Source organism: Lepisosteus platostomus, chromosome 5 (assembly GCF_059453375.1).
Source record: "Lepisosteus platostomus isolate fLepPlt1 chromosome 5, fLepPlt1.hap1, whole genome shotgun sequence".
Lineage (NCBI taxonomy): Eukaryota > Metazoa > Chordata > Actinopteri > Semionotiformes > Lepisosteidae > Lepisosteus > Lepisosteus platostomus.
The window spans coordinates 52,785,036-52,809,532 of NC_142615.1; the positions used below are offsets into that span (position 1 = coordinate 52,785,036).

At 39.7% G+C, this 24,497-nt stretch overlaps 4 non-coding genes across 4 annotated transcripts; 1 reads left to right on the plus strand and 3 right to left on the minus strand.

Annotated features, from left to right (window-relative positions):
- Window positions 1-11,041: 11,041 nt before the first annotated feature.
- trnan-guu (transfer RNA asparagine (anticodon GUU)) lies at window positions 11,042-11,115 on the minus strand. Its single transcript has one exon. It is a non-coding gene; the product is annotated as a tRNA-Asn (tRNA).
- Window positions 11,116-12,668: 1,553 nt separating this feature from the next.
- trnaw-cca (transfer RNA tryptophan (anticodon CCA)) lies at window positions 12,669-12,740 on the minus strand. Its single transcript has one exon. It is a non-coding gene; the product is annotated as a tRNA-Trp (tRNA).
- A 1,178-nt stretch (window positions 12,741-13,918) lies between these two features.
- On the minus strand, window positions 13,919-14,006 carry trnay-gua (transfer RNA tyrosine (anticodon GUA)). Its single transcript is given in 2 exon segments — window positions 13,919-13,954; window positions 13,970-14,006. It is a non-coding gene; the product is annotated as a tRNA-Tyr (tRNA).
- A 4,529-nt stretch (window positions 14,007-18,535) lies between these two features.
- On the plus strand, window positions 18,536-18,607 carry trnac-aca (transfer RNA cysteine (anticodon ACA)). The gene has a single exon. It is a non-coding gene; the product is annotated as a tRNA-Cys (tRNA).
- The last annotated feature ends 5,890 nt before the right edge of the window (window positions 18,608-24,497 follow it).

Sequence of the window (24,497 nt, forward strand, 5' to 3'; positions counted from 1 at the left end):
AACAAGCAGTAAAAAAAAAATGACATTTCAGGTTTATTAGCTAAAGTTTTTATAAGTGAACTGAGATCCCTTTACAGTGCAGAGACCCATCTTTAATATGCTGCGTGTGCTCATTATGGACTTGAAATTCATTTTTGTCACAATGTAAAGGTGTAATAAATAGATAATATACTCTATTTATCAAGACGTGACTATTTTAATTCCATACTTCCATTGACTGCTTTGGAATACATTCCTTACAATTTTCCTAAATTATCATTGTCCCACAGTGAAGACCTGGGTGACATAACAGGGGTCAGGGCTGTGTTGACTGGAGGTTTGTGTAGACTGGCCATTGTCTATGTGAGACTGTGGGATCACTGGGGATCCCCCCCGCAACACCTATAACATTGTCAAGTGGTATAAAGCTAAAGTTTCCTCCATTAAGGGGTCACTATTTGTCACATTCTGGCTGAAAAAGAGACAAGATAAACCTCCCACTGTCACTGACAGAGCAGTCTGGGACACTCCATGCTAGACTGGACTGTTGTCTTTGGAAGATGGGGGCACAGGAGATGAAATAGATCACAGAAGAGTAGCAGTCTTGCCTAGTTGTTATATCACTGACAGACTCACCCACACATTGAGAAGAGAACACTGGCTTCTGTGCAGAAAGCAGAACAATTCACTTTAACAGGTCAATCAGGTCTAATGAGTTTTATTGCCCTCAACAACACTGGACAATTTACATCAATTTACTCCAGCCCCCCTTGTGGAAACAACCCCCAATTACTGTTCATTAGCTCCCAATAGAACAAGCCTGGAGCAGAAGAACAGAGGTTTTTGTTTCTTTATGTTGTAAAACAAGTCATCCTTTGGGGAATAAAAACTCTCCCTCTAGTCTAGTGGATATCTCCTGTATTTGCCCCTGGGCAGGGGAGGTTGTGCTCCTGAACTAGTCCCCTCCTCTCATATTTGCATCACAGTCTATAAACTCCAGCCCTATTGCTTTTCTTCCAGTTCATTTTTTTTAAAAACAGCTCATGAATTATATATACTCTTCTGAAGTATCAAGAAAGCACTCTTATCTTTATTTCACATACAGTATACAGCAGACTGCTTGACAAAAAAAATAAAATAATAGCGCTATTCCCGACGGTCTAGCACAGTAACCACAACTCCAATAACTTTAACTAGAGGAAGAAACCCCAGCTTCTGCTCAAAAGGAAATTAAATTTTAAGGTTTTTATTCATACACAAGCAATACCAATTTACACTATTAAGTTCTACATAAAATTAAATAAGATACAAAAGCAAAGAATAAAAACACTAGACAGTTTTTGTGCAAGGTAAGAAGCATCACAAAAAAAAGTTTCCAACATGATCTGCTGAAACATGACTTGTGATCCATCACCATTTGATTGCAACATGCTTGGGCCATAATGTCAACTTCCAGACCCTCTCAGTCTCTTTCTCCCCAAATCTTCTCCGGTGGATCAAAATGTAGTCTCTCAAATAAGACACAGCCTTCTGTATCACTGACAGAGGCAGAGTTTTTTTCATTCTATATACCAATGTAGATCTAGTCTTCCATAAAGTTTCCCTTAGGCAACAGATGACCTGCCAGGCTTTGCTTTCTTCCAATTTCGATAGCTTCTCAAGTCCATATCCATAGAGCACTACCTGGGGGTCACTTATACCGCAAGCCAGAAAGCACCTTATCCAGCTGTTGGTAAAACTTCATGTGCAATCAACCAGCACATGTCTCTGTGTCTGTTCAACAAAACCATGTGGCCAACCCTTTTCCAAACATGGCTGGGATCCCCAGCCACGAGGCCACGAATTTGACATACTGCACCTCTACCCTGTACAACAAGTTCCAACCTTCTTGCACTTGTCAACACATCCAGTGCCTCATTTTCCAAATTCCATTCCCTTAAATTTCTTTATGATAAAATATGAATATGGGAGGTTAATAGCAACAGGTGCTGTTAAAGGGATCTCTAAAACTTTCAGTGTCCTTAAATAAAAACCACACAAAAACCGAGACAAAGGATACTTTCCCCCTGTTCCCTACCGCTAAAGACAAATGTAATGATATATATTTGTACATTAGGAAAGTGAACAGTTCAGGCATGCCTTTTCCCACCCATTTCCACCTTTTTTTTCTACAACCACCCTCTTTACTCTCTCCCATTTTGACCTCCAGAAAAAATAAAAAATAGCCCTCTTCAAAACCAATAAAACAGACCTTGATGGCATAAAAACAGCACTGACAAACAACAGTAATGGTAAAATTACAGTCTTGACAACTAAAACCTTGCCTTCCATTGTTAATTCCCCATAAACTCCACAGACCGATCTTGCTTTTGACTTTCCCTACCACCCTCTCCCAATTCCTACTCCCCATCCCATTTCTGTCAAAGTTTATTCCATCTCCACGAATTGTGATTCCCACATTTTCCTCTTCACTCCAGTTTCCATATTGCATCAGCACACATTTGTTTTTATTCAGCTTGGCCACTGATGCTCCGCAAAACTGGGTTGTCACCTCCAAACTATTTCTGACTCCCTTATAATCTGTACAAAAAACATTTACATCGTCCATGTATAGTACAGTTCTCACCTCTTGGGCCCCACTCCCAGGGATTTTAATGCCTTCAATCCCATTCTCCATTCTTAAGGCTTGTGCCAGTGGTTCTATGCAGCAAACAAAAAGGAGTGGGGATAACGGACAGCCTTGGCGAACACCGCAATTCACATTAACCACATTTGACATGCTTCCATTAATCATTATTCTACTTCCTATACCCTTATATAATAACCTTACCCAAGTGAGGAACCTGGTTGAAAGCCCCATCTTTTGTAGTACTCTAAACATATACTCATGAGAGACACGATCGTAAGCTTTCTCAAAATCCAAGTTTAAGACCGCTAATCCAATATTCCTCTCTCTCGCATAACCTATGGTATGCTAATCAGTATCAGGCTGTCCGTGATCCTCTTCCCTGCCACACCACAAGCTTGATCTGGATGAATGACTTCACTCAGGACAGAGTTTAATCGAAGCGTTAAACACTTGGAAAGCAGTTTAAGATCACAATTCAATAAAGTTATCGGTCGCCAATTTGCCAGGTCTGTGCGATCATTCTTTTTGAATAGTAAGATCAGAACTTCTGTCTTAAAGCTGTCCAGCAGTTTCCAGCAGCACCAAAACTCAAATTCTTTAAAAATGGTTAAGAGATCCAATGCTAAAATATCCCAAAAGGCCCTGTAAAACTCAATGGGTAGACCATCCAACCCTGGAGTTTTACCCATTTTGAAGGTCTTCAAACTTTCCATTAACTCTTCTACAGAAAGGCCTTTTGATAAAACGGTATCATCTTTTACACTCTTTGGAATGACTTGCACAAATTTTTCTAACAAATCCTTAGACACTTGTTTCTTTCCAAACAACTCCCCATAGAAATCCTCAGCTACAGTCAACATGTCTTCCATACAAGTTTACAAAACCCTCTCTCTTCCCTTCAATGCTGACATTAGTCCCCTCCCTGCAACCCTTTTCTTGAAAAGAAATCTTGTACATTTTTCACCTTCTTCAAGCTCTTTCACTTTGAAACATGATTTTTTTTATCTTTTCTCTAGAGAGATTTTAAAGCTCATTCTTTAATTCTTTGATTTCCTCACTGAAGTCCCACCCCTCTTCTAATAACTTAACATACCTCTGCAATCTCTTTTGTAATCCATTTTCAACCCTTCGTATCCTAGCCTGTTTTCTCCTCCCCATCTCTATGAAGAATGCTTTTGTATGCTCCTTCACCTCCTCCCACCACTGTGCTCTTGTACCAAACAGGTCATACACAGACTGCCATTCCTTATATCTTTCCCTGAACCTGCTACTCACTTCCTCATCCTCCAGAAGTGAAATATTCAGCTTCCACACACCCTTCCCCACAGTAACAACCGTTGGAATAGCAAGTGTGCATGACAGTAAACAATGGTCAGAGAAAAAAACAGGGGTTAAGCCTGCAGTTGTGCAAGTACAATCACGTATCAAAACAAAATCTATACGTGAGGCTTGGGTCCCATTAGACTTGTGCCATGTGAAACCTGCCCTCCCCTGACTATGAAGTTTGAGGGCATCTTTCAGTTTAAAATCTTTACATACCATTTGTAATAATATTGATGATTTATCAAATTGGACCTGTCTCTCACCCCTCATTCTGCCTTCTCTTTCTAAAAGGCAATTAAAATCCCCAGCTAAAACCAGTGGTTCCCATCCCAATAAATACTCTCAATTCCTGAATTAGGACATATCTGTCACGTGGGCAACTCGGACAATACACATTTAAAATTCTAAATTTGACATTCATGAAACGCAGATACACCACCAGTGCTCTCCCTGGTTTCACTATAAGGCACCGACGTACCTCTACCATCTTATTTTTAATTAAAACCGCTATACCATCAGATTTATTCTCATTGGACCCACTCCAAATTGATGGGCCCAATGTCCACAGTTCTTCCATATCCTTATATCTGTTTTTAAAAGGTAATCCACACTCCTGTAACAACATAATATCAGCATTTACCTTACTCACAAATGATAGTATAATCCTTGCCCTTAACTTGGACCGAATGCTTCTCACATTTATGGACACAATGTTCAGAGCCATACTTAAAGTTAGAACAGGGAAGACTAAAAGCTCTGGCTAGAATCATTCAGTCTGTGACACCTACTATACAGGCCTTTTTCCTTTTTCCATTTGCTCTCCTTGCCTCCTCCTCCACCATCAATAGGATGGTTCTCCACCTGCCCTCCTTGAGTCTCTAGTTCTAAAGCTGGATCAGTAGGATTGGAGAGAACTAATCCCATGGGAGAACCTGCCATCTGAGGACTCTGAAAATGATCTTCCCTCAGTTTTCCCGCTCAGAGTTAGATCACTTCCTAAATCAGATATCTCAGCAGACCTTTTAGACTGCACCCTCTGTTCTGTACATTCCATTTGAGCGCTTTTTAGTCTCCACGGGTGGCAGACGATCAGGAGAGATGCTACCAATCAATTCAGAGTCCACCTCACTTTCCACATTATTATCATTCTCTTCTACTTCAGCCTTATCTCCTTCACTCCATTCTGAATCCTCACTCTCTTTTCCACTACTTTCTTCAACATCAACCACATCCAGTTCCTGATCCAGAACCACTGCTCCAGCCCTAAATACCTCTTCAAACTCTTCCTGTTTTTGCATCGGTCTTCCCAGTTTTGTTCTATTTGCAAAGGAATTTGGACAGTCTTTAAACACATGACCTTCACACTCACAGAGATTACATTTCCTCACGCTTGTACATTCAGTATATCCATGTCCAATTTCCTTGCACTTACCACACACCACCTTTGTACAGGCATCCACAAAGTGACCCAGCTCCCCACACCTCCTGCACAGTTTTGGCTGCCCTTGGTAGAACACAAGGACTCTATTTTCACCTAATCCAATCAAAGAAGGAATGTGTTTAAATCCACCATAACCATTTTTTGTCTTCATGCAACAAAATAGGTACTCTCCATGCACAGTTCCAGACCCCATCATCATCCAAGACTTTCTGAGGCTCACCTTTCACTAAACAATACTTAGACAACCATGTCACAATATCTTCCATCATCACCATCTCATTTAACATACGAACAATCAAACATTCTAATCAGACCCACATCTTTTTCTCTTCTATTTTTCTCCAAAATTCTTCCAATAACTTTGCCGATTTGAAACTAAAGTCAAAACCAATTCCCTTCGGCAAAGTAATTAAGCAATTGACATCTAATGCCTTAACCTTTAACTCTTTCTTTAACACCTTCCTTGAAAAGTCCAACCGTGAGATATCACCCGAGTGAGCCGAGCCCTCACCACTCTTATACACCAAACGCGTGCAAAAGTAACAGCGCATGCCGACCCTACAGGCCGCCATGGCCGTTACAAATGTATCAGAAGCAAACAAAAACCAAACCTAAACCTAAACCTCTTCTATACACCAAACCCCATTCCCTTAATCTTATACTCGTACACAAACTGTACTCTCAACTTCTGGGCTTTAACCCTATAATTCTCCAACACTGGCTGGAGACTCTGTGTATCCGGGCTCAGCGGTTATATAGGACAGGACTCGGCGAGCTGCAGGTGAAACTCATTGCTCTGCGCTCCCCGTGCGGAATGCGCGTCTCCTCCCTCCTGACTCGTCACACCGCCTTCATACTCTATAGCGGGGAAAAAAAACTCCCCTCTACTGTCTTCATACACCCCTCTTAAATCACAGAAACACTGAAACTCCGAGGCGTTTCTGTGAGTCAGTACCGGGTTTTTCTGTTCGAGGTTACAAGCAGAAACAATAAAAGCGTTGAAAGCAGGAAGTTATTTCTGCTCGTAGGCAATAACGTATAAAAATACATTTTCTGATTCCTAAAACCTAATAAAATCCATGTAAGTCTCCCTTTCGTTCCCAATGCACATTAATGAACATAAACCAGTCAAGTTCAGGTACTTTTCTGATGTATATGAATACACTAGTTCTGGCGCAGCTGTTACAACAAAGATACTTACTAACTATTTTTTTTTCATACGAGCTCTCGCCGTTTTTAAATTAAATATTTTTTCAATTCGCTAAGTCACAAGAAACACCAACAACACTCATCGTGAGCATCTGACCAATCACATTCCTGAATTTTAAAAGTATTTAGTATTTATTTTTAACTTGTTTTATTTTTAAAAAATTGTATACACCTGTTTTACATATTCTTGCCATTTTTGGCATATTGTAAGTGGATTGTAACTTCAAATTGATAATTCCTGATCTTTATAACTGTGTATCATTTCTTTTTACCTTGTTTTAATATGTTTTAATTATTTTTAATATATTGAGCATTTTAGCATAATTTTAAAATAGGACTATCAATGCTCCTGACTTCTAAAACCTGTATTTATTCTGACATTTTTCTCTCCAACTGCAGATGAGGAGGGATGCATTTGATTTTAAATTGGTTGATTTTAGGGGAAAATGTACATTAATTTCTTTGTACGTATCATCAGTGGGAAACTTGGCATTTTGGGATGAATTGCAATCTTTACTGCAAGACTGATATAGAAATGACGGGAGATTTAAATGACACATTTGATAAATCAGACAGGCACAGTACAACATCTAAAATGGCAGAACCCTCTAAAGTGCTGAAATATTTTAGGCACATTCATAATCTACGAGATATTTTTTAGTGTGCATGAATCTGTCCCACTTCTTTTACTAGTTTTTAAGGAAGATTCTGAAATATCTGATTATGAGATCAAGAGAAGAAAAATGATGACAATTAGTAGGAAGAAAAATACAATGTATTGACAATGTAATATGCTTTAAAGGATTAAAAGGAAAATAAATACTTTACGTAAACTAATTCAACTGAGCTCCTCTAAACACTATGGCCTGAAGAATTGCCAAAGCACAATGTATCACTTTGGGTGACACCAAGGGAAGAGGAACACAACACTCAACACAACACAACCACAAACCACTTATTTTCAACAGCAAAAATATGCTTGAAAATATTTGACAAAAAAAAGAAACCTTACACGCATGGAAACCAATATTTATCTGCTAGGGTAGAATGCAGCAGAGAACAGTAGGGCAGAAGGTTAGTGTAACTCTATAGTGCATCACAGAGGCCAGTCTCTTCCCCTCATTATGCAGGCTGACTTGTTCACAGTGAATTGCCCTCCAGCGATAGTCAGCTGCAAAAACTGACATCAGACATGATGTTAATACTCTGACAGCACTTTGGCTGATTTGGTTAATGTGTTTTCCTATGAAACAGGAGATCTTGAGTTCAAATCCCAGTCGTGCCTTTCTTCCTGTCTTGTCTTATAGAATGTATCACTATGGATGATCACGTGTGGCTTGATTTTGTTAAATGCAAGTTTTCATTTTCTTTGTAGAACAACTTGCTTTTCATGAAATTCATACAGCTTGCGAAAGATGAAACACAGATCTTGCTTATCAGTGCAAAACAAATATCACAGGCTGGCAAGAATAAAGTCTTTTTTTTTGCCAAAAGCTTGCAAATGGAGAAAAGGGATGCACGTGAGTCTCTGGGAGCTGTTAATTGAAAGGTTAGTGGTTCGAGCCCATTTCTCATTATTCTACTTGCAGTTGTTTTGTGTGTCGAACTACAACAAGTAAACAATTGAGTACATTAGTCATTATCACTGGGAATGACCAGTCATGGACAACATTCAGGGGAATCGTATTCAGCCATGGATTTTGTCCTTCAAATGGCTGGCGGGAGAATTCATTTATACTCTCGTTGCACCCTTAGTTAAAATATTTAAAATTACAACACAGATTTGTTCGAGAACTTGAAAAGCAAAAAAGACAGTTGGACAGCATGATTATGTTAGGACTGTACATTTGTATTTTAATACTTTTGTATATTTATCTTAATTTTAATATACATGTAACCATAAATGCTGTTCTATATATATATAAAGATTGTTGTATTTTATAATATTTTAGCGGAGGGCACAAGGGGGTCTATTATACCTTGCGAAACATCCAAGACAACTATAATAGAGGCTCATATTTTAATAAAATTTGCTTTAAAAGAAAACCAAAATTTGTATGATATCATCCCTCAATATTGACGTTCAGTTGAAGGATTTGAAGAAGCAACACCGATAGGTGAGTACATTGATTTTGGACCCATGTTTGCATCTGAATAATCTTTTCTCCTGGAAAGAATTAAAAACAGGTCTGTTTTGAGTCTCATGATGATGCTCTTCTGGATCTGAAAAAAACACGCAAATTTGTTTCCGATGTATTTTTCAATTTTATCAGATTTTTTCAGGTGAATGCAGTCGATACATACAAGTTTTTATATTATGACAGGACCTACACTTAGGGCTCAGTACCGATAACACTGCTGATATTGATGGAGTAGAAATAAGTGATGTATTGGCAGCTTTATCTGAGGCGAGAAGTCCTAGAACACCTACAAAAATGTTAGGATTCAGAGGAAGAAATATTTTTCTACCTCACCCAATCCTATTGCATTAACGAGGCTGAAGTTGGCTACTTGTTCGCCAGCTTCTTCTTCGCGTTTTTTGTTCCACCTTAAGTGCTGCTGCTGTGATGTTATGCTGCCTTTCGCCTGTAGATGCCTCTCTTTAGTCATTTTTAAAAATACTAATCCGAGTGGATTACTGCACATATCCTCAGTAAAGGGGAATATGTAAGTAATGATTATCCAAATTGCATTGTTGTATGAAACATATTTCAGAAAATCGAAAACCAATTTTCAAAACTCACAATAACACAAACTGGCATGTTAGACAACAAGTAAATAAGACAAAGGCAAAACGTGAATTCTCAAAGTCTCAAAATCTTGCATTTTGCAAGAAATATTATTATAGCAGTTTACAATGGGACATTTAGAACATGGCATATGAGAATATATGGTTAACGGAGGATGAGCAAAGGGTGATGACACTTTCTGCTTATTGCTATGACCCTCCCTCCTGATTATAAAATCGTCTCACAATTCTGCCAATGAGGTCTTAGACACAGTGTAACAGACTCTCAAAATCCTGAACTTCAGGAAATGTTGCCGTACTATTTTTAAAATATGACCCTCTGAATATGGCATGAGAGAATTCATAGGGAAAAGCTAATTGCTCTTTCTGTTGTATTGCTATGGCCCCCGTTTAGAAAAAAACATCTCAGAATTCTGACACAAAGGTGTGAGACACAATGTAACAAATTATGAAAATCATGAAGTATAAGAAAATTTACTGTACCATTTTTTTAATATGACCCTCTGAACATGGCATGTGAGGATTTATAGTCAACAAAATAGCACCCCTTCTGCTGAATTACTTATTCCCTCCTTCCTTGTTACCAGAACATCTTAGTATTCCGACACTAAGGTAAGAGAGACAAAATCACTCATCACGAACATTTGTAATTACAAAACTTCACTGTTGCATTTCTGTGTTGTGACATTCTGAACATGGCATGTTAAAGTATATAGAAAACCTAGATCAGAACAGGTTAAATGTAATTCATAGTGATTTATATTTTTTTAATTCTTTCTAAATGAAAAAATATGTTTTTCAGTTATTATGACACTTCGGTATTACATAAAATATGCTTCAATGCCAAAATAAATAATAATGGAAAAAATACCCACAGTGGACATTCATAGTTGCGATTATAGGAATGTTATATATCAGGTGAGTAGCTGTGTCAGCATGCGTAGGCTGCAAAGGAGCAAGTAAAGGATTATTCCATGCTGAAAAGAGAAGAAAGGAAACATAACGTGTTGGCCGTAGAGCCTTCTTCAGGTGTGAGAAAGACAGGGCAGTAAGCAAAGATAATTTTCTTTATATTTGCTTACTGCAGTTTATCTTTGATGACAACATCAAAGACGTTAGGACGTTTTACGGCTAACAGCTCCACATCAACTTCCTTTTATAACTAACCTCATCAGATCCCTCAACTCCCAACTCTTCCAATTTCTCACTTCAGAGAAGGATAAAAACCTCAATCATCCTCTACAGAGAAAAACCATCAACACCCCTACCACCTCCACTAATCCTAACCTCGTTTTTACTATACCCTCTGACCTTTCCCTTTCACCCCTTTGCATCCTCAGCTAACATATTTTAAAATTACAATAGACTGTATAGTATTTATGTTTAAAATTAAGGTAAATATGTCAAAATATCAAAATCCAACTGCACAGTGCCATCTTTACAATGCTTGTCAAGTTCTCAAACAAACCTGCATTGTATTTTTAAAATATTTCAGCAGAGGATTCAACTGGAGTATAAATGAAGATTCAACGATAATATTTTTGGGGTGAATGTGGTTTTCTGGGGAATTGCAATGTTGGGCATTATTGGACATTTCCCGGTGACCCTGACACGTGTTAAACACTCGCATTTCCTGCAAATATTAAAATGGTTATGGTTTCGCTGAGAAATCCAATCGACTGACGACAACGTTTACATCGCAAAAGAACCCCGTCCCTGGGTGGACTCGAACCACCAACCTTTCAATTAACAGCCGAACGCGCTAACCGATTGCGCCACAGAGACTGACTAGTTGGGTCTTCTCTCGAATCACAAGTTTGAGGTTTTAAAAAAATCTCTTAATGTTTATTTTGCCAGACGGTAATATTTCTTCTGCACTGATAACCAAGAATTGAATTTCATTTTTCGGAAGCTGTGTGAATTTAATCAAAAACAAGTTTTCCAGAAAGGAAATGAACACATGCATTTAACGAAATCAAGCCCTTTGTGATTGCCCGAAATGATACGTTCTGTACTACAGGATAGGAAGAAAGACACGGCTGGGATTTGAATCTCGGTTCTTTTGTTTGATAGAAAAGCGCTTTAACCAACTAGGCTACGGTGACAGGACAGCCATCACCGTTTACAGCCACTTGGACACACCACTCTGAGACATCTGCGTTCAGTAAGCGCTGAACCTGCGCTCAGAGCAAATTGCCTCTTTTACATAGCAGCCCCGACACTGAGAAACGAAGAGAACTGGCTTTTATCTGGCATTTTCATGTCCAATGCGTATGACATCTCCCAAGGGCGACAGAGTTATTTTGCGACACTATTTCTTCTTTTTTATTTCTGTACGCTTTGATAAAAAAACGAGAAATCGTGCAAGGGAAAAATTTCTTTTTTTTCATAGAGAAAACGTGCACCAGGAAATGTTGTGTTGAGAAGAAATGATTTAACATGATACGTGACCTAATTTATCGAAGCAATTGCTCAACCAGCAAGGTCTGGAGAGGTTGGAGAGTCTGGTGGATGTGATAATTATACGGTGTTGTGGAAGAAAACAGTCTTTCTTTGAATTCTCAGTCAATCGGAATTTCAGTGCGAAACACCCCTTGTATGATTTAAAGAGATTATATTTTAAAACTCATAAAAAATCAGAAAACACATGTTTCTCACTTTGAAATTTTAGACGGAGCTGTGCATTATTAGTAACGGCGCTGAGCACACTATGGGGGAATTCAGGTTATGTGAAATGCCAGCTGTTTAATAAACAACGCGTCTGATTTCGGATCATAAGATTGTAGCTTCGACTTCTACCTGGCTCGTGTAAATTTTATTCAAGCTCCTTAGTAATAGATGTATATTATGTAATGAACTGCACCTGAAAGCAAACGTTGGGTCTGTTTCCTTTGTTTTCCAGCATGAAATAGCAAATCGTTACAAAAAGCACCTGCTAATGTCCAATAGCGGTTTTTTTTTTAAATTACATTTTCAGGCTTCAGACACTTTTTAATAAAACAAAAGTGTCCGGAAACTCATTAACTTTCAGGTTTGCTTGAACCTGTATTAAAAAAAAGTTATCTGAAACTTCCGTGATTCCATTATCTGATGTAGCTGTCTCTAAAGTTGGACGTGATGTTAAGCAGATGTGAACTGTGCCTTTTCTCTTAAAAAAAACTAAGTTATTTTTTTCCTCTTCACTACAATACTGGAGACTGTAAGCCTGTGTGAGCTTCACACTGCGTGTCCTGTACTGCTCGATTTTGTTCAGATTATCTATGTGGTGTACAGATAGAACTCAACTGCATGGTGTGAATTCCGTGTTCAGGACCAGCAGAACCTGAAAAAGTAACAGCTGACCTCGACGTGATTTGAACACGCAGCCTTTTGATCTGGAATCAGACGCGCTACCGTTGCGCCACGAAGTCTCGGCTGTCCGTGCCTTTGAATTCCCCAAAGGAGACAAATCAGCTTCACAAAAAAAAAAATCTCCTGTGAAGAGCGCAGCTCTTCCGAAGAGAGTCTCTTCTTACCAGACCACATTTTATTCTTCCTGCGCAGCTCTTGTGCAGGTGTTGTTCTCAATTACAGATCCAGGAACACTGATTGTTTTTTCTATTTTTTTTTTAAATTGAGTACCCCATGGTGCAACGGTAGCACGTCTGACTCTAAATCCCGAAGTTTATTTTCAAAGTATATCGGAGTCAACTGATACTGATCAGGTTTTGCTGCTACTGAACCCGCAGTCTTCACCTTAAAGTTCAATTCCCCAAGCCTTTTGACCTTATATGTCCATCCCGTCTCGTCAAAACTTGTATTTTCACAGGATACCCTTCAGAAATCGCAGTATAGAATGAAAAAACTCCAGTAGATCTCGGCCGCTGTTGGTGATTTTCCTTTTAAAATAAATGAATCTCTGGAAATTTTACGGAGTGTATCACTTTCACTGAGACCGAGAAGTGTTAAGCTGTACATGCGTCTTTGTGGTTCGGTTGTTAACCAAAAGGGTGGTGGTTTGAGCCCTTCCAGGGACGCTATGAGCCTTTTAATGTACACACCCTCCTCACTTCATTTCTCCACAGCCGGTCTTGTATCGCTAACAAATACAGAGCCCGTAGGAGGCAGTAAGCTCGCATATATGGCTCACTGCTTATATAATGAAGAAGCAGAGGTTAGTTTCTCATCTGCGCGTTACAGAGCCTTACGCAACTCGTAGTGTACCAACAGCTAGGGTTTGATCCCTGCACGTGCTATTAGTTGAAAGGCCACTGTAAATAACGTATAAGAGATTTATAGATAGATACTTCATTGATCCCGTGATGGAAATTAATAAAGCTTATCCAGCTGGCTTTTATGTTTCACACTAAATTGCGATCTTGAAACCAAAATGAAATTGACATTTGTACTGTATGTTTTTTTTAATTACAAAGCAAACAGAGTATTCCCTTAATTCAAAGATCAGATATTGGCCAAAACAAGACAATCAGACGTGGGCAGACTTTGGAACAGGAGCCTCTGCTTCGTCGTTTATTGAGCTTTTGATCAATGTCTGAGTGAAAAAGATTCGCTATTTTAACTCTTTGATTAAAGTACACAAAAAGCACCTTCCTTCGAGCCGGAATCGAACCAGCAACCTAAGGATTCCCTACTGACTCCACTACAGTCCTCCGCTCTACCAACTGAGCTATCGAAGGGATGTCAAGCAATGCTCCCTAGCACATACTGCCCAATGTAGTGAAATGTTCCGGGTGATTTAAATCCCAGTTCGACATCAAGTTTCCAACTCGTTTCTTTAGTCTTGTTTACCTTGAATTTAAGCCACGAACCAGGATTCTACTGTATAAACTTCCGGGGATATTACAAAATGTTTGATGGGGCATCAATCATTCCAGGCAGAAATTGACTCCTTTTTGTTTCTCGAGGGATCATATTAAACATTTCATTAGTATCGAGAGGAGGATCACCATGAAACACAAAACAAACAGTTTCATTCTGTCTTTTTTAGAAAGTAGCGTTTGTGCTACATTAATTATATTTTGGTGGAAATATAGAAGTTGTAAATGTTAAAATTTATATTTGAATCGAAATGTGGTTTTGAGTAAAATATTAGCGGGATCATGTAATTAGTTTGTTTGTCATTACTATATATATTGCCATGTTACTAGAATTTGTAACTGAAGTTTACTAGTTGTGTTTTTATGATGATTAGCCATTTGTTGATTACAATATTGTATATAATGTATAATTTGAACTACATATTTTTCTAAAACAAATCATTGGCTTTATTTACTAGTTTATACACCTATAAAATATGTATTTGATGTATAATAGACCTTTAACTATATATGTATATTAGTCCTCTAAATGTATCCGTATAATAGAACTCCAACCATTTATGTATAATAAACATATAATCATAGATGTCAAATTGACGTATAACGATATACGTATATTAGAATTTCATTCTAGACCAGTTACGGAGCACATTTATACGTCTAAAGTATGCGTTTAATAGTCGTATATTCTACATCTTTTGTCCACTGGGATGTGCCGATTTTAATTGAACAAAGCTAGATACACATTTTCTAATGCAGCCTTCATTACAAGACAGTTTGTTTCTCGAAAGCGTGTTATGTAAAAAAGAGAAAAACGAAAATATATAGATGACAATCTTTCAAAGCTGAAGATTTTACTTTTGAAAAATTGACATTTTATGTATGCAGATGCATTCACTGGTTTTAGAACTTTGCTGTGCTTCCTGAATCATTTTCAGCGTTATAAACTGGGTGTAGAGGGAGCGATCTCTGTGTATAGCAGTTGACAGGCTGGAGATGTTCAGACTACTCTCGTTATTTCTCAAATGCTTACATCATTTTTCTTTCACACTAGGACGCGAGTGTGTACATGGGCTTGGTTTTCGTTTCACTGATTCTCATTAAAGATTTGGGAATTAACGACAAAAGATTCAGTTTGGCAGAAGGTTTGGTTCACAACGATCTTGAAGACACGCCCATGTAGAGCAGCGTGTGATGATTTGTACTATAAAAGACCAAGAGCTCAAAGTGACGTCTGCGTTTACCGTTTAGACTTTTCCATCTCGGGCACACTTTTAGAAAGCAAAGATAGAGTAGTTGTGTTGAATCACACAAAGACATCTGTTAGCAGAGTGGCGCAGCGGAACCGTGCTGGGCCTGTAACACAGAGATTGACTGATTGAAACCATCCTTAGCTATGTACATTTTATGCACGATTGATAAGCACACCATCAGTTTAATGAAGTACATTAAAACTGATTTTTCTCTCGTGTGTGTGCAAGCTTCACACTTACAGTACTCTTTAATCTTTACCAATAGCAGATGCCCAAATGTATCTTTGGTTGTTCAGAGATCCTTGATAGTTCCCTTAACCCCAACTGCTCCAGGGGCGCCGTACAATGGCAGACCCTGCGCTCTGACCCCAAACATTAACATTAACATTAACAAATCCTTCAAATGAACATCCATATCAAAGCAATTATGTTTAATTTTATTACAATTAAGGTACATATACAAAATATCAATGCACATTTGTATAATGCTCATTTAATAATGATTGTCAAGGATTGTCAAGTTCTCCAACAAATCTGTGTTCTAATTTTAAAATATTTTTGCTAAGGATACAACAGGTGTATAAATGAATTCTCCTGACAGCCAGTTGAAGATAAAATTCCACACGTGAAAATGGTTTTCTTGGACATTGACAGGTACTTAATTGTTTACTTGTAGTTCCACATGAGTAAAATACATATTTCCTGCAAATTTCAAGAGGGCTTGCGAAGAAATCCCATCAAGTTTTAGCAGAGATTATGGTTACAGCGGAACAGTCTGAAGCTCGTCCCTTAGTGGGTTTGAACCACCAGCCCTTCATTTACCAGCTCCACAGAGACACACTCCCGTTGCTTTTTGCCATTCACACGTTTGTAGTTAAAGAATTATAAAATACTGACATTTTCCTGCCAGCCGGCAGTATTTCTTCTGCACTGACCATGAATAACCAATAACTTTATTTCATCTTTCGCAGTCTGTAAGCCACAGAAAAGGAAGTGAATACTTGTATTAAGCTAAATTAAGATGACGGAGATGCACTGCCGTTGTTTTTCTCCACTTTTCGTTAAAAGGAGAAAAATCACTGACATTTTCTTGCGGTATTTCTTCTGTCCTGATTAGCAAGACTTATATTTTATCTTTCAGAAGTTGTATGAATTTCTTGAAGTTCAGAAACAACTTGTTCCACAAAGGAAATGAACACTTGTTTCAAAGTAAATCAAGACGTATGTCTCCCTCGCTGTGTGTGCTCTTATCTGTCCATCTCTCTACTTTTCTCTCACTCTGACAGTCTGTGCAGAGTTTCTGAAGGGGATGTAACACCACTTGGCAAAGAGAAAAATTATCAGAGGCAGAATAAAAAATCATTATTCTCTTCTTAGTCAGATTCACAGCTCAGAGACAATCGGACAGAAGCTCCATACTTCTTTTTATCCGTCAATCCAGAACCAGAGGACATTCAGACAATCAGTGCTGCTACATGAATAATATCAGACAGAACAGCCTGGATTCAGGTCACATCTCCCCATTTTCTCCTTCCTCACAGCCACTTAGAGACAGAGAAGAGCTCCTGGTTCTCCTCTCTGTGAACTGGGCTCAAGACTCACTGATCTGTTAGCTGTGGACTCTGTTCCAGGTCAGAAGCAAGAAGCTTCTATTAACTCTTTCCAGGACCTCAAGCCCTTCAGTATTTCTTTCTTTACTGTATGTCAATCTCCAAACATGTTTTATAAATGTTTTCTAACACACGTGAGTGTGGAATTATCTTTTAATGTAATAAACACAAGTAGTGACACTCTGGTCAGTACACTGTATATTGATTATTAGTAGCCGATGGGCCAATGGCCGTGTCTACAGTAGTGACCAGTTGACCAGTCTGTAGCTCTCAGCAGTGGGACTAAGATCACACAGAAGAAGACCTGTCTGTGTGTGATTCCACACCAGCCCAGGGAATCACCAGCTCTCATATGTCTCTCACAGGTGTCTCACAATCTTATAAATTTTATTGTAACAGTTATACATTTAATTTAAATAATCAGACTACCTATGGAACTAAGAGCAGGCTGGAAATAAAACCAGGATACACATTTTAACCTCCAGGATCAGGTTCCTGATCCTCCTGGCTTCTATACTCTGATGATTCGTTTAAAACATTTAAAAGCACTTATTACAGGGACTTGTGCTCGTTCTCTACTGCTCCACACGGGTACGCCTTGTAACACATTAATCTGCGAAGTAAACTATTTTTTTTCCTGTTTAATGAATTTCATTCCTTGGTTTGTCGCTCTCCTTTTACAACTGTTATGATTCGCTTCTCTTCACAGCCTGGTGTGTTCTTTTTTGGGGGGGATGTTATATAGACTCGCTCTGCTCTGTTAGAAAGAGCGCTGTGATGTCACAGACACCAGCCTGAGCACCTGGATCAGAGAGCAAGACCGCGGGAGGCGCAGGGCGCGCACGGAGGAGAGTTATTGATCACTTATCTATCGAAAACCAATTAATTCAATTGAAAAACCGTAGAATAAACGATTAACTTCACCGATTGGTGAGTACTGGTTCTTTTTCTGTTTTTGATCCTGTTTTAAATATCTAGAAAACAGTCAATAAAGACTGTATCGATCAATTACCACAGTGCGTTTAGTGTAAAAAATGTTCAAACCGAAATTAAACAATGATTATTCTTATTATTATTTAGGTAACTGTATCCTAGAGCTAAAAAAATATATTCCAAGTTGATAAATGTATGTAAGTAACAGTTTACATGTATTTTTTCCCGTGTTTATAAATCATAAGTATGGTTACACGGGGACAGGCGCCACGTCACTGTGTGCGTCTAGGTGTATCGTGTTCATCACAAAGAGCGCTGTAACGTCATGGGTAGCAACAAATACTAATACTAGTGTATTCATATTAATATTAATGAGAGTACAACTGGTTGTTTTAATGCTAGTGTTCATATGAGTATTAATGATGATAGCGCTACTGATAGTTTTAGTTTTAATGTTCATATTCATGTAAATATTATTTATAATTATAGTGTTACTGTTAGAGAATTAACAGTAGTAGTATTAGTTTTAATACTAGTTATTCTAGCATTACTGTTATTCTCTTTGGGGGAATTAAAAGGACTTGTCATGAGTGACCTCGTGGTGCAACGGTAGCGCGTCTGACTACAGATCAGAAGGTTGCGTGTTCAAATCACATTGAGGTCAGCTGGTGTGTTTGCAGGTGCCTGAAAATCTGAAAATTTGAAAATTACACCACATAGCTAATCTGAATGAAATAACAGTGCAGTATAGAACACCCAGATAGGAGCTTATGCAGCAGATCATCTTGAACACGACAAGAGAAAAGGCACACTGCACATCTGTGAAACATCATGTCTGGCTTTAGAGACAGTGACAACAGAGAATGGAAGTTTCAGACTGCTTCTTTGTTACAGGTTCAAGCAAACCTGAAAGTTAGGGAGTGTTTGGTCACTTTTGTATGACAAAGTGTCTGAAGCCTGTAATTATAATTTGCCCTTTTTTAATTGTGGTTGAAATCCACTCCCATGTACCAAGACCTTACAGTATATTCATGTTTACTTAAATGACTAACTATTGGACTATTGGACATTAGTTGGTGTTTTTTTTTTGTAACGATTTGCTATTTCATGCAGGAAAGAAAGGAACCCAGACCCAACGTTTGCTTTCAGGTGCGGTTCATTTACATAACGGACATCTATTTCTGAGGAGCCTGATTTAAATCACACAACCCCGATAGAAGTCGAATCGACAATCTTATAAACCGAAATCAGATGCGTTATCCATTAAACAACTAACCCGTCACGTAAATGAATTGCACCATGGTGAGTTCAGCGCCGCTACTAGTAATACCCCACCCCCATCTAAAATTTCTAAGTGAGAAATGTGTTTTCTACATTTTTATCAGTTTTAAAAAATCATCACTTTTTGATTGATTTAGAATTCCAAGAAAAAAGCGTTTTGTTCCACAACGGCATGAAATGATCACGTCTTTCACTCTACTTCTCTCTTGTAGTAAAGGAGATCTTGCTAGGTGAGCATTTGCTCCGGTAAATTAGGTCACTTTTCATGTTAACTCACTTCTTCTAAACACAACATTTCCTGGTGCATGTTTTCTCCATGAAAAAAGACATTTTCCCTTACATGATTTCTCGTTTTGTTTCATCAAAGAGTACAGAAAAAAGAAAGAAAGGAAAAGTGTCGTAAATGAACTCTGTCGCCCTTGGGAGATGTCAAGCGCATTGGACATGAAAAGTGCCCAATAAAAGCCATTTCTCTTCATTTCTCTTACGGTCAGGGCTCCTGTTCCGTGTAAAGGAGGCAGCTTGCTCAGCCGGCAGACTCAGGGCTTCGAGAACGCAGATGGCTCAGAGTGGTGTGTCCAAGCGGCTATAAAAGAGGAGAATTCTGCCGGCACCGTAGCTGAGTCGGTTTAAGTACCTGTCTCATTAACTGGAGATCCTGGCTCCACATCCGAGCTGTGCCTTTCTTCCTGTCTTTTTGTGCAGAAACTACCATCTTGGACAACCGCATAGGGCTTGATTTAGTTTAAAGCATGAATGCATTTCCTTTCTGCAACAACTTGTTTTTCAAGAAATTCATACAGCTTGTGAAAAATGAAATGTAATTCTTGGCTATCAGAGCAGAAGGAATATTGCCGACTGGCAAGAAAATGCAAGCAATGTTTATTTTTTGACCGGGAAGGTGCGAATGGAGAAAAGCCTTTCGCATCAGTCTCTGTGGCGCAATCAGCGAGCGCGTTCGACTGTTAACTGAAAGATTGGTGTTTCAAGCCCACCCAGGGACGATCTTCTTCTTATTATTGTCAATGTAAACACTGCCTCCGCTAAAGCCGAAACCTTAACCCTCTTTATATTTGCTGAAAATGCGAGTCTTTTGCCCGTGTCCAACAACAACACTTGAGACCGGGGAAGTCCAATAGTGATCAACACCGCAACTCCCCAGACAACCATATTCACCCATGGAAAAGTATCTTTGAAGGGCTGGCGGGAGATATCATTTACAGATGCAGCCATTCAAAATGCACGGGCGATACCGCATTATTTTGTGGTGCCCTTTACGCAGTCTACCGCGAGTTACCGGTAAATACCGCGAGTTACCGTAAATTCCCCTATAATACCGCAAGCAAAATAATAGTATCCGGAATTTCCCCAAGGTGGAGCTAATAAAGCTCAACCTCTCATGTTTGAGTTGTAGCCATTAAAGTCTTTAACGAAGTTATTACTAATAGTATTAATAATGAATGACCTTGGACAAGCTGTAAACTCAAAGTATTACCCTGGTCCTTATTATTGTTTTCATTGACCGTGTTTGTAAAAGTAACATTTCGCAATCACGCATTTGTTTCCAATCCAAAGTACAGTAATTTTTGAAAATCGATTCACCATGCCTTTCACATGCTCATAAAAGAGATTGATTTAGGAACATGAACATATTACCGTATGCTAACTGTACTGTATACAGTATGTATATGTATATTTAATGTCTTAAATGTGCCCGTTTAAGTATTGAATATTTATATGGAATTTTACCACTGAAGGGAAATCTTAGTAGCTGAGCATAAAAATAATAGGAGCATACTGTAACGGGTGTGAAGGGCATAAACGATATTAATTTTGGAACACAAACATACAGTATATGGATGGTCTTGGTACTTTAAAGAAAAAATACACACCAGTATTCCATTTCTCCCTAAACATTTTAAGCATCGAAGTCTTTAACGAGATACCGGAGTCAACAAGCATACTTTTAGAATTTGATTAAAAGGGAATATAATATGGAATCGCGTATCTAAAGAAATTAATAACGATATAATTATATTCATGTACCGCAACACAAGAATAGTACACGCTGTACATTGTTTGTTGATAATGTTTCTGTAGTGCTTTTTCAGCACCCTGCATGTGACCTTGCTGGTGGCGCAGGGGGCTAGGTTCCTAACTCCCATGTCACACGGTCTGTGATCGAACCCCATTGGAACTATGACTGTTTCCTTTAACAAAGATTTCTTTGAAAAAATGAAACGTTTCCCTTGGTCAGAGATTAAATAAAACCTCACTCGCACCAAACAAATTTATATTTCTAAATATCACAACATGATCGAATTTAAGTCTTTTTAATAACAATGAATAGCCACCTATGCGTTACAAAATAAACATTTATATTGATTTGAATCGTGTTTTGATTTAAATCGTAAACGCGTGTTTAAATATATCTGTTTAAAGGCGATATATAAAAGCGCTGATTCTTATGGAATGTGTTCCGCCGGGGATTCAAAAAAAATATTTTTTTTAATCGCGTATCTAATGAAAATAGCAGTATAACTTTGTTCATGCACAAACAGTGGCATGTTACATTATTAATTTGGGTGTCTCCTCTTGCCAGAAAGCTCTAAATTGCATTTTGAGTGCGGTTTTTGACTTTTTCTAAATTGCAACCCATAAATAAAGCTGATACAGTTTAGACTTACTGTATTTTAAACTGTATTACAGCAGCACATTGGACAATTTAAAAGTGGAATCGCAAAGCAAAGTAAATACCCAACACTGATTGTACCCATCTGTCATGCTAATAAAACACCTTGAATTGAATTGAATTGAATTGAGGGGGGGGGGAGGGCGAGCGAGATCACCAGGACGTAAGGCAAATAAGATACACTCCACAGACATTCACAACAGCGATATATCATAAAACGTTTTCACATGTAGTTAAGTTATTACTTGGTTTTCAAAGTGCAATGAAATACAATATTGTTGTTGTTGCTGTTCTTGTTGTTTTTATCCCGTAAAGCGTTTTGAGAAGCCACCTTTAAAGGTGAAATATACTATAAAAGCGCTGATTCTTACGGAATGTGTTCCGCCGGGGATTCAAAATTTTTTTCAGCTAACAAGGCTCGCCAGCTATTGTGAATTGAAACCTGTTTTTCTAGCTTTTAAAGTCGTGCGATGTGTAAGCCACAATTCAAATAGAGAAAAAAGAGCTGACTGACAAGATTTAAGATGTGGCTGTCAATGTTGGATTAAAAAAAACACATTGCCTGAGGTTTGTTGCATTGCTTGAAAAATAACTTTATTTCAAGAGACTGGATAAGTAATTCAAGTGTTTTTTTTAACTTCCTGTAAAAACAACTAATAATTTAACTATATGTGCAAACGTTTTATGATAAGTCGCCGTTGTGAATGTCTGTGGACATGTGCTGGCTGGACAGGAGGCTCTACTGTACACAGAGATGGGCGGGTGGAGGGGACAAGCCTCTTAGTGAGCCGAAAATCTCATCAAGAATCAGTTTCAGCAACAGGGCTGGGCGCATTGTTCCATTCTCCGACCACTCTCGGTGTAAACAAGTCCCTCCTGGTCTCTGCTTGAAATGCACTTTCCTGCGTTTGCTTTGGTGTAACTGGCTTCCCCTGCATGGGCGAATTTGAAGAAGATCCTTAGTAAGTCATTGAAGAAAACCGAGAAGAGGTCGGAGTGGCCTCTGTCGTTCATCAACCATCCAGGCAGGCAGTACTCCTCCTATTCTGCCAGGACCCGGAATCGAACCGGGGTTGTTGCGGCCACAACACAAAATACTGACCACTATACGATCACAGCGAGTTACTGAGACAGACGCAGAGGGGTGGGAAGGATGTACTCTCTTCGTGTGACACTAGTCGGAAAAGTCCTGACGTTTTATTTCAACTGAGCCCTAGTATACATCGACCCTTCGACACTCTGAGTGCCAACTCTCTTGTGTGTTTTCTCCACCAAGCAGCTGGAGTGCAATGGCCGAGCCTCACCCTGGGTGAACCTCCTTCTTGATCAAGGTATCTCCCCTGCCAGGTAAGTATGAGTTGTACAAGCCCCTGCAAGCGGCCCGCACCCAAAGCACAAAGCGCGCAGCCTAGGCCAGCACCTTGTCCCGCACGCCGCCGCCTCCGTCTCTTACCCGCTCTCCAGAACCTGCTGCCTTCTGTGCTCTCTCGGCACCGCTGCAGCGCACACAACTCCCGTCTCGTCTCGTCTCGTCTCGGGGGCCGGCTTCAAAGACAATACAGCAAACACAGCGGGGCGGGGGAAGAAGAGGACACGACACATGCAGGTACATTCAGCTCCGGTGGGAACGAGTCATTTGTCGGTCTTTTCAAGTGCTGGGAGCCGAGTAATCCTTCGCTTGTATCGTTTCTCCCCGGTGACTAGATCTCACCCTGCGACTCTTGACTCGGCTCACCCACGGCAGCCCAGCAGGTGTGAGCCTAGCCGGCACCTGGATGGGAGATTCCCCCCGGAAAAGCTCAGGTTGCTGCTGCTTCTCCAAGAGGTGTGACTGGGACCAGTAGGGAGCTCACTGTGGCTTTCTTATGCCCCAGCATCCTGATGGCGACACTCTGCTGCACAAACAGGCGCCGTCCTTCGGGGAAGGCGTAAAACCGAGGTCCCAACCCTCCTTGGCCATGAAGAAATCCCAGGGCGTCTCTCAAAAAGAGACGCCGGGGGTGTCACTCTGGTGTTAGTGTTCCCCTTTACCAATCAGTCGGAGTCTCCTCCTAATCCCCGTCTCATATGTAACAATCAATGACAAGGCCCCCCTTTCCCGCGATATTGTACTTGTCTCCTGGCCGCTGGCTGGCGCCGTGAGATTTAGTACTCGCGCAAGAGACCGGGGGCAGAGCGCGAACGCGGTCCCCCGCCCCCCACAAAGTGTGCGCTCCAGGTTCCCTCTCGGGGCTCTGCAACACAGCGGAAAGGCAGCGAGAAGGAGCCTCTTGCTCTGACGCCGCAAGGCCACAAGAGGGCGGAGGCGCCGCGCGCCCGGCCGACGTGTTGGACTGGTGTGCTTTATGTGCTGAAATAAACACGCGACAGCCCAGAAAGGTTTTCAGAGTGCTGTGCACTGGAGGTTTTTGTCTTGTGAAGACTTGCCTTGTGCTCCTCCATGCAGTTTGTTTGTTCTCCTCCAGTGCGGGACAAGCCAACACAAGGGAGCACATTCGCCAACATCCAGGTACGCAATGCGATTTGGAAAGAAGCTCCTTTCCAAAGAGTTGCACACGAACGATCCTTCAGTCCCGCTCAG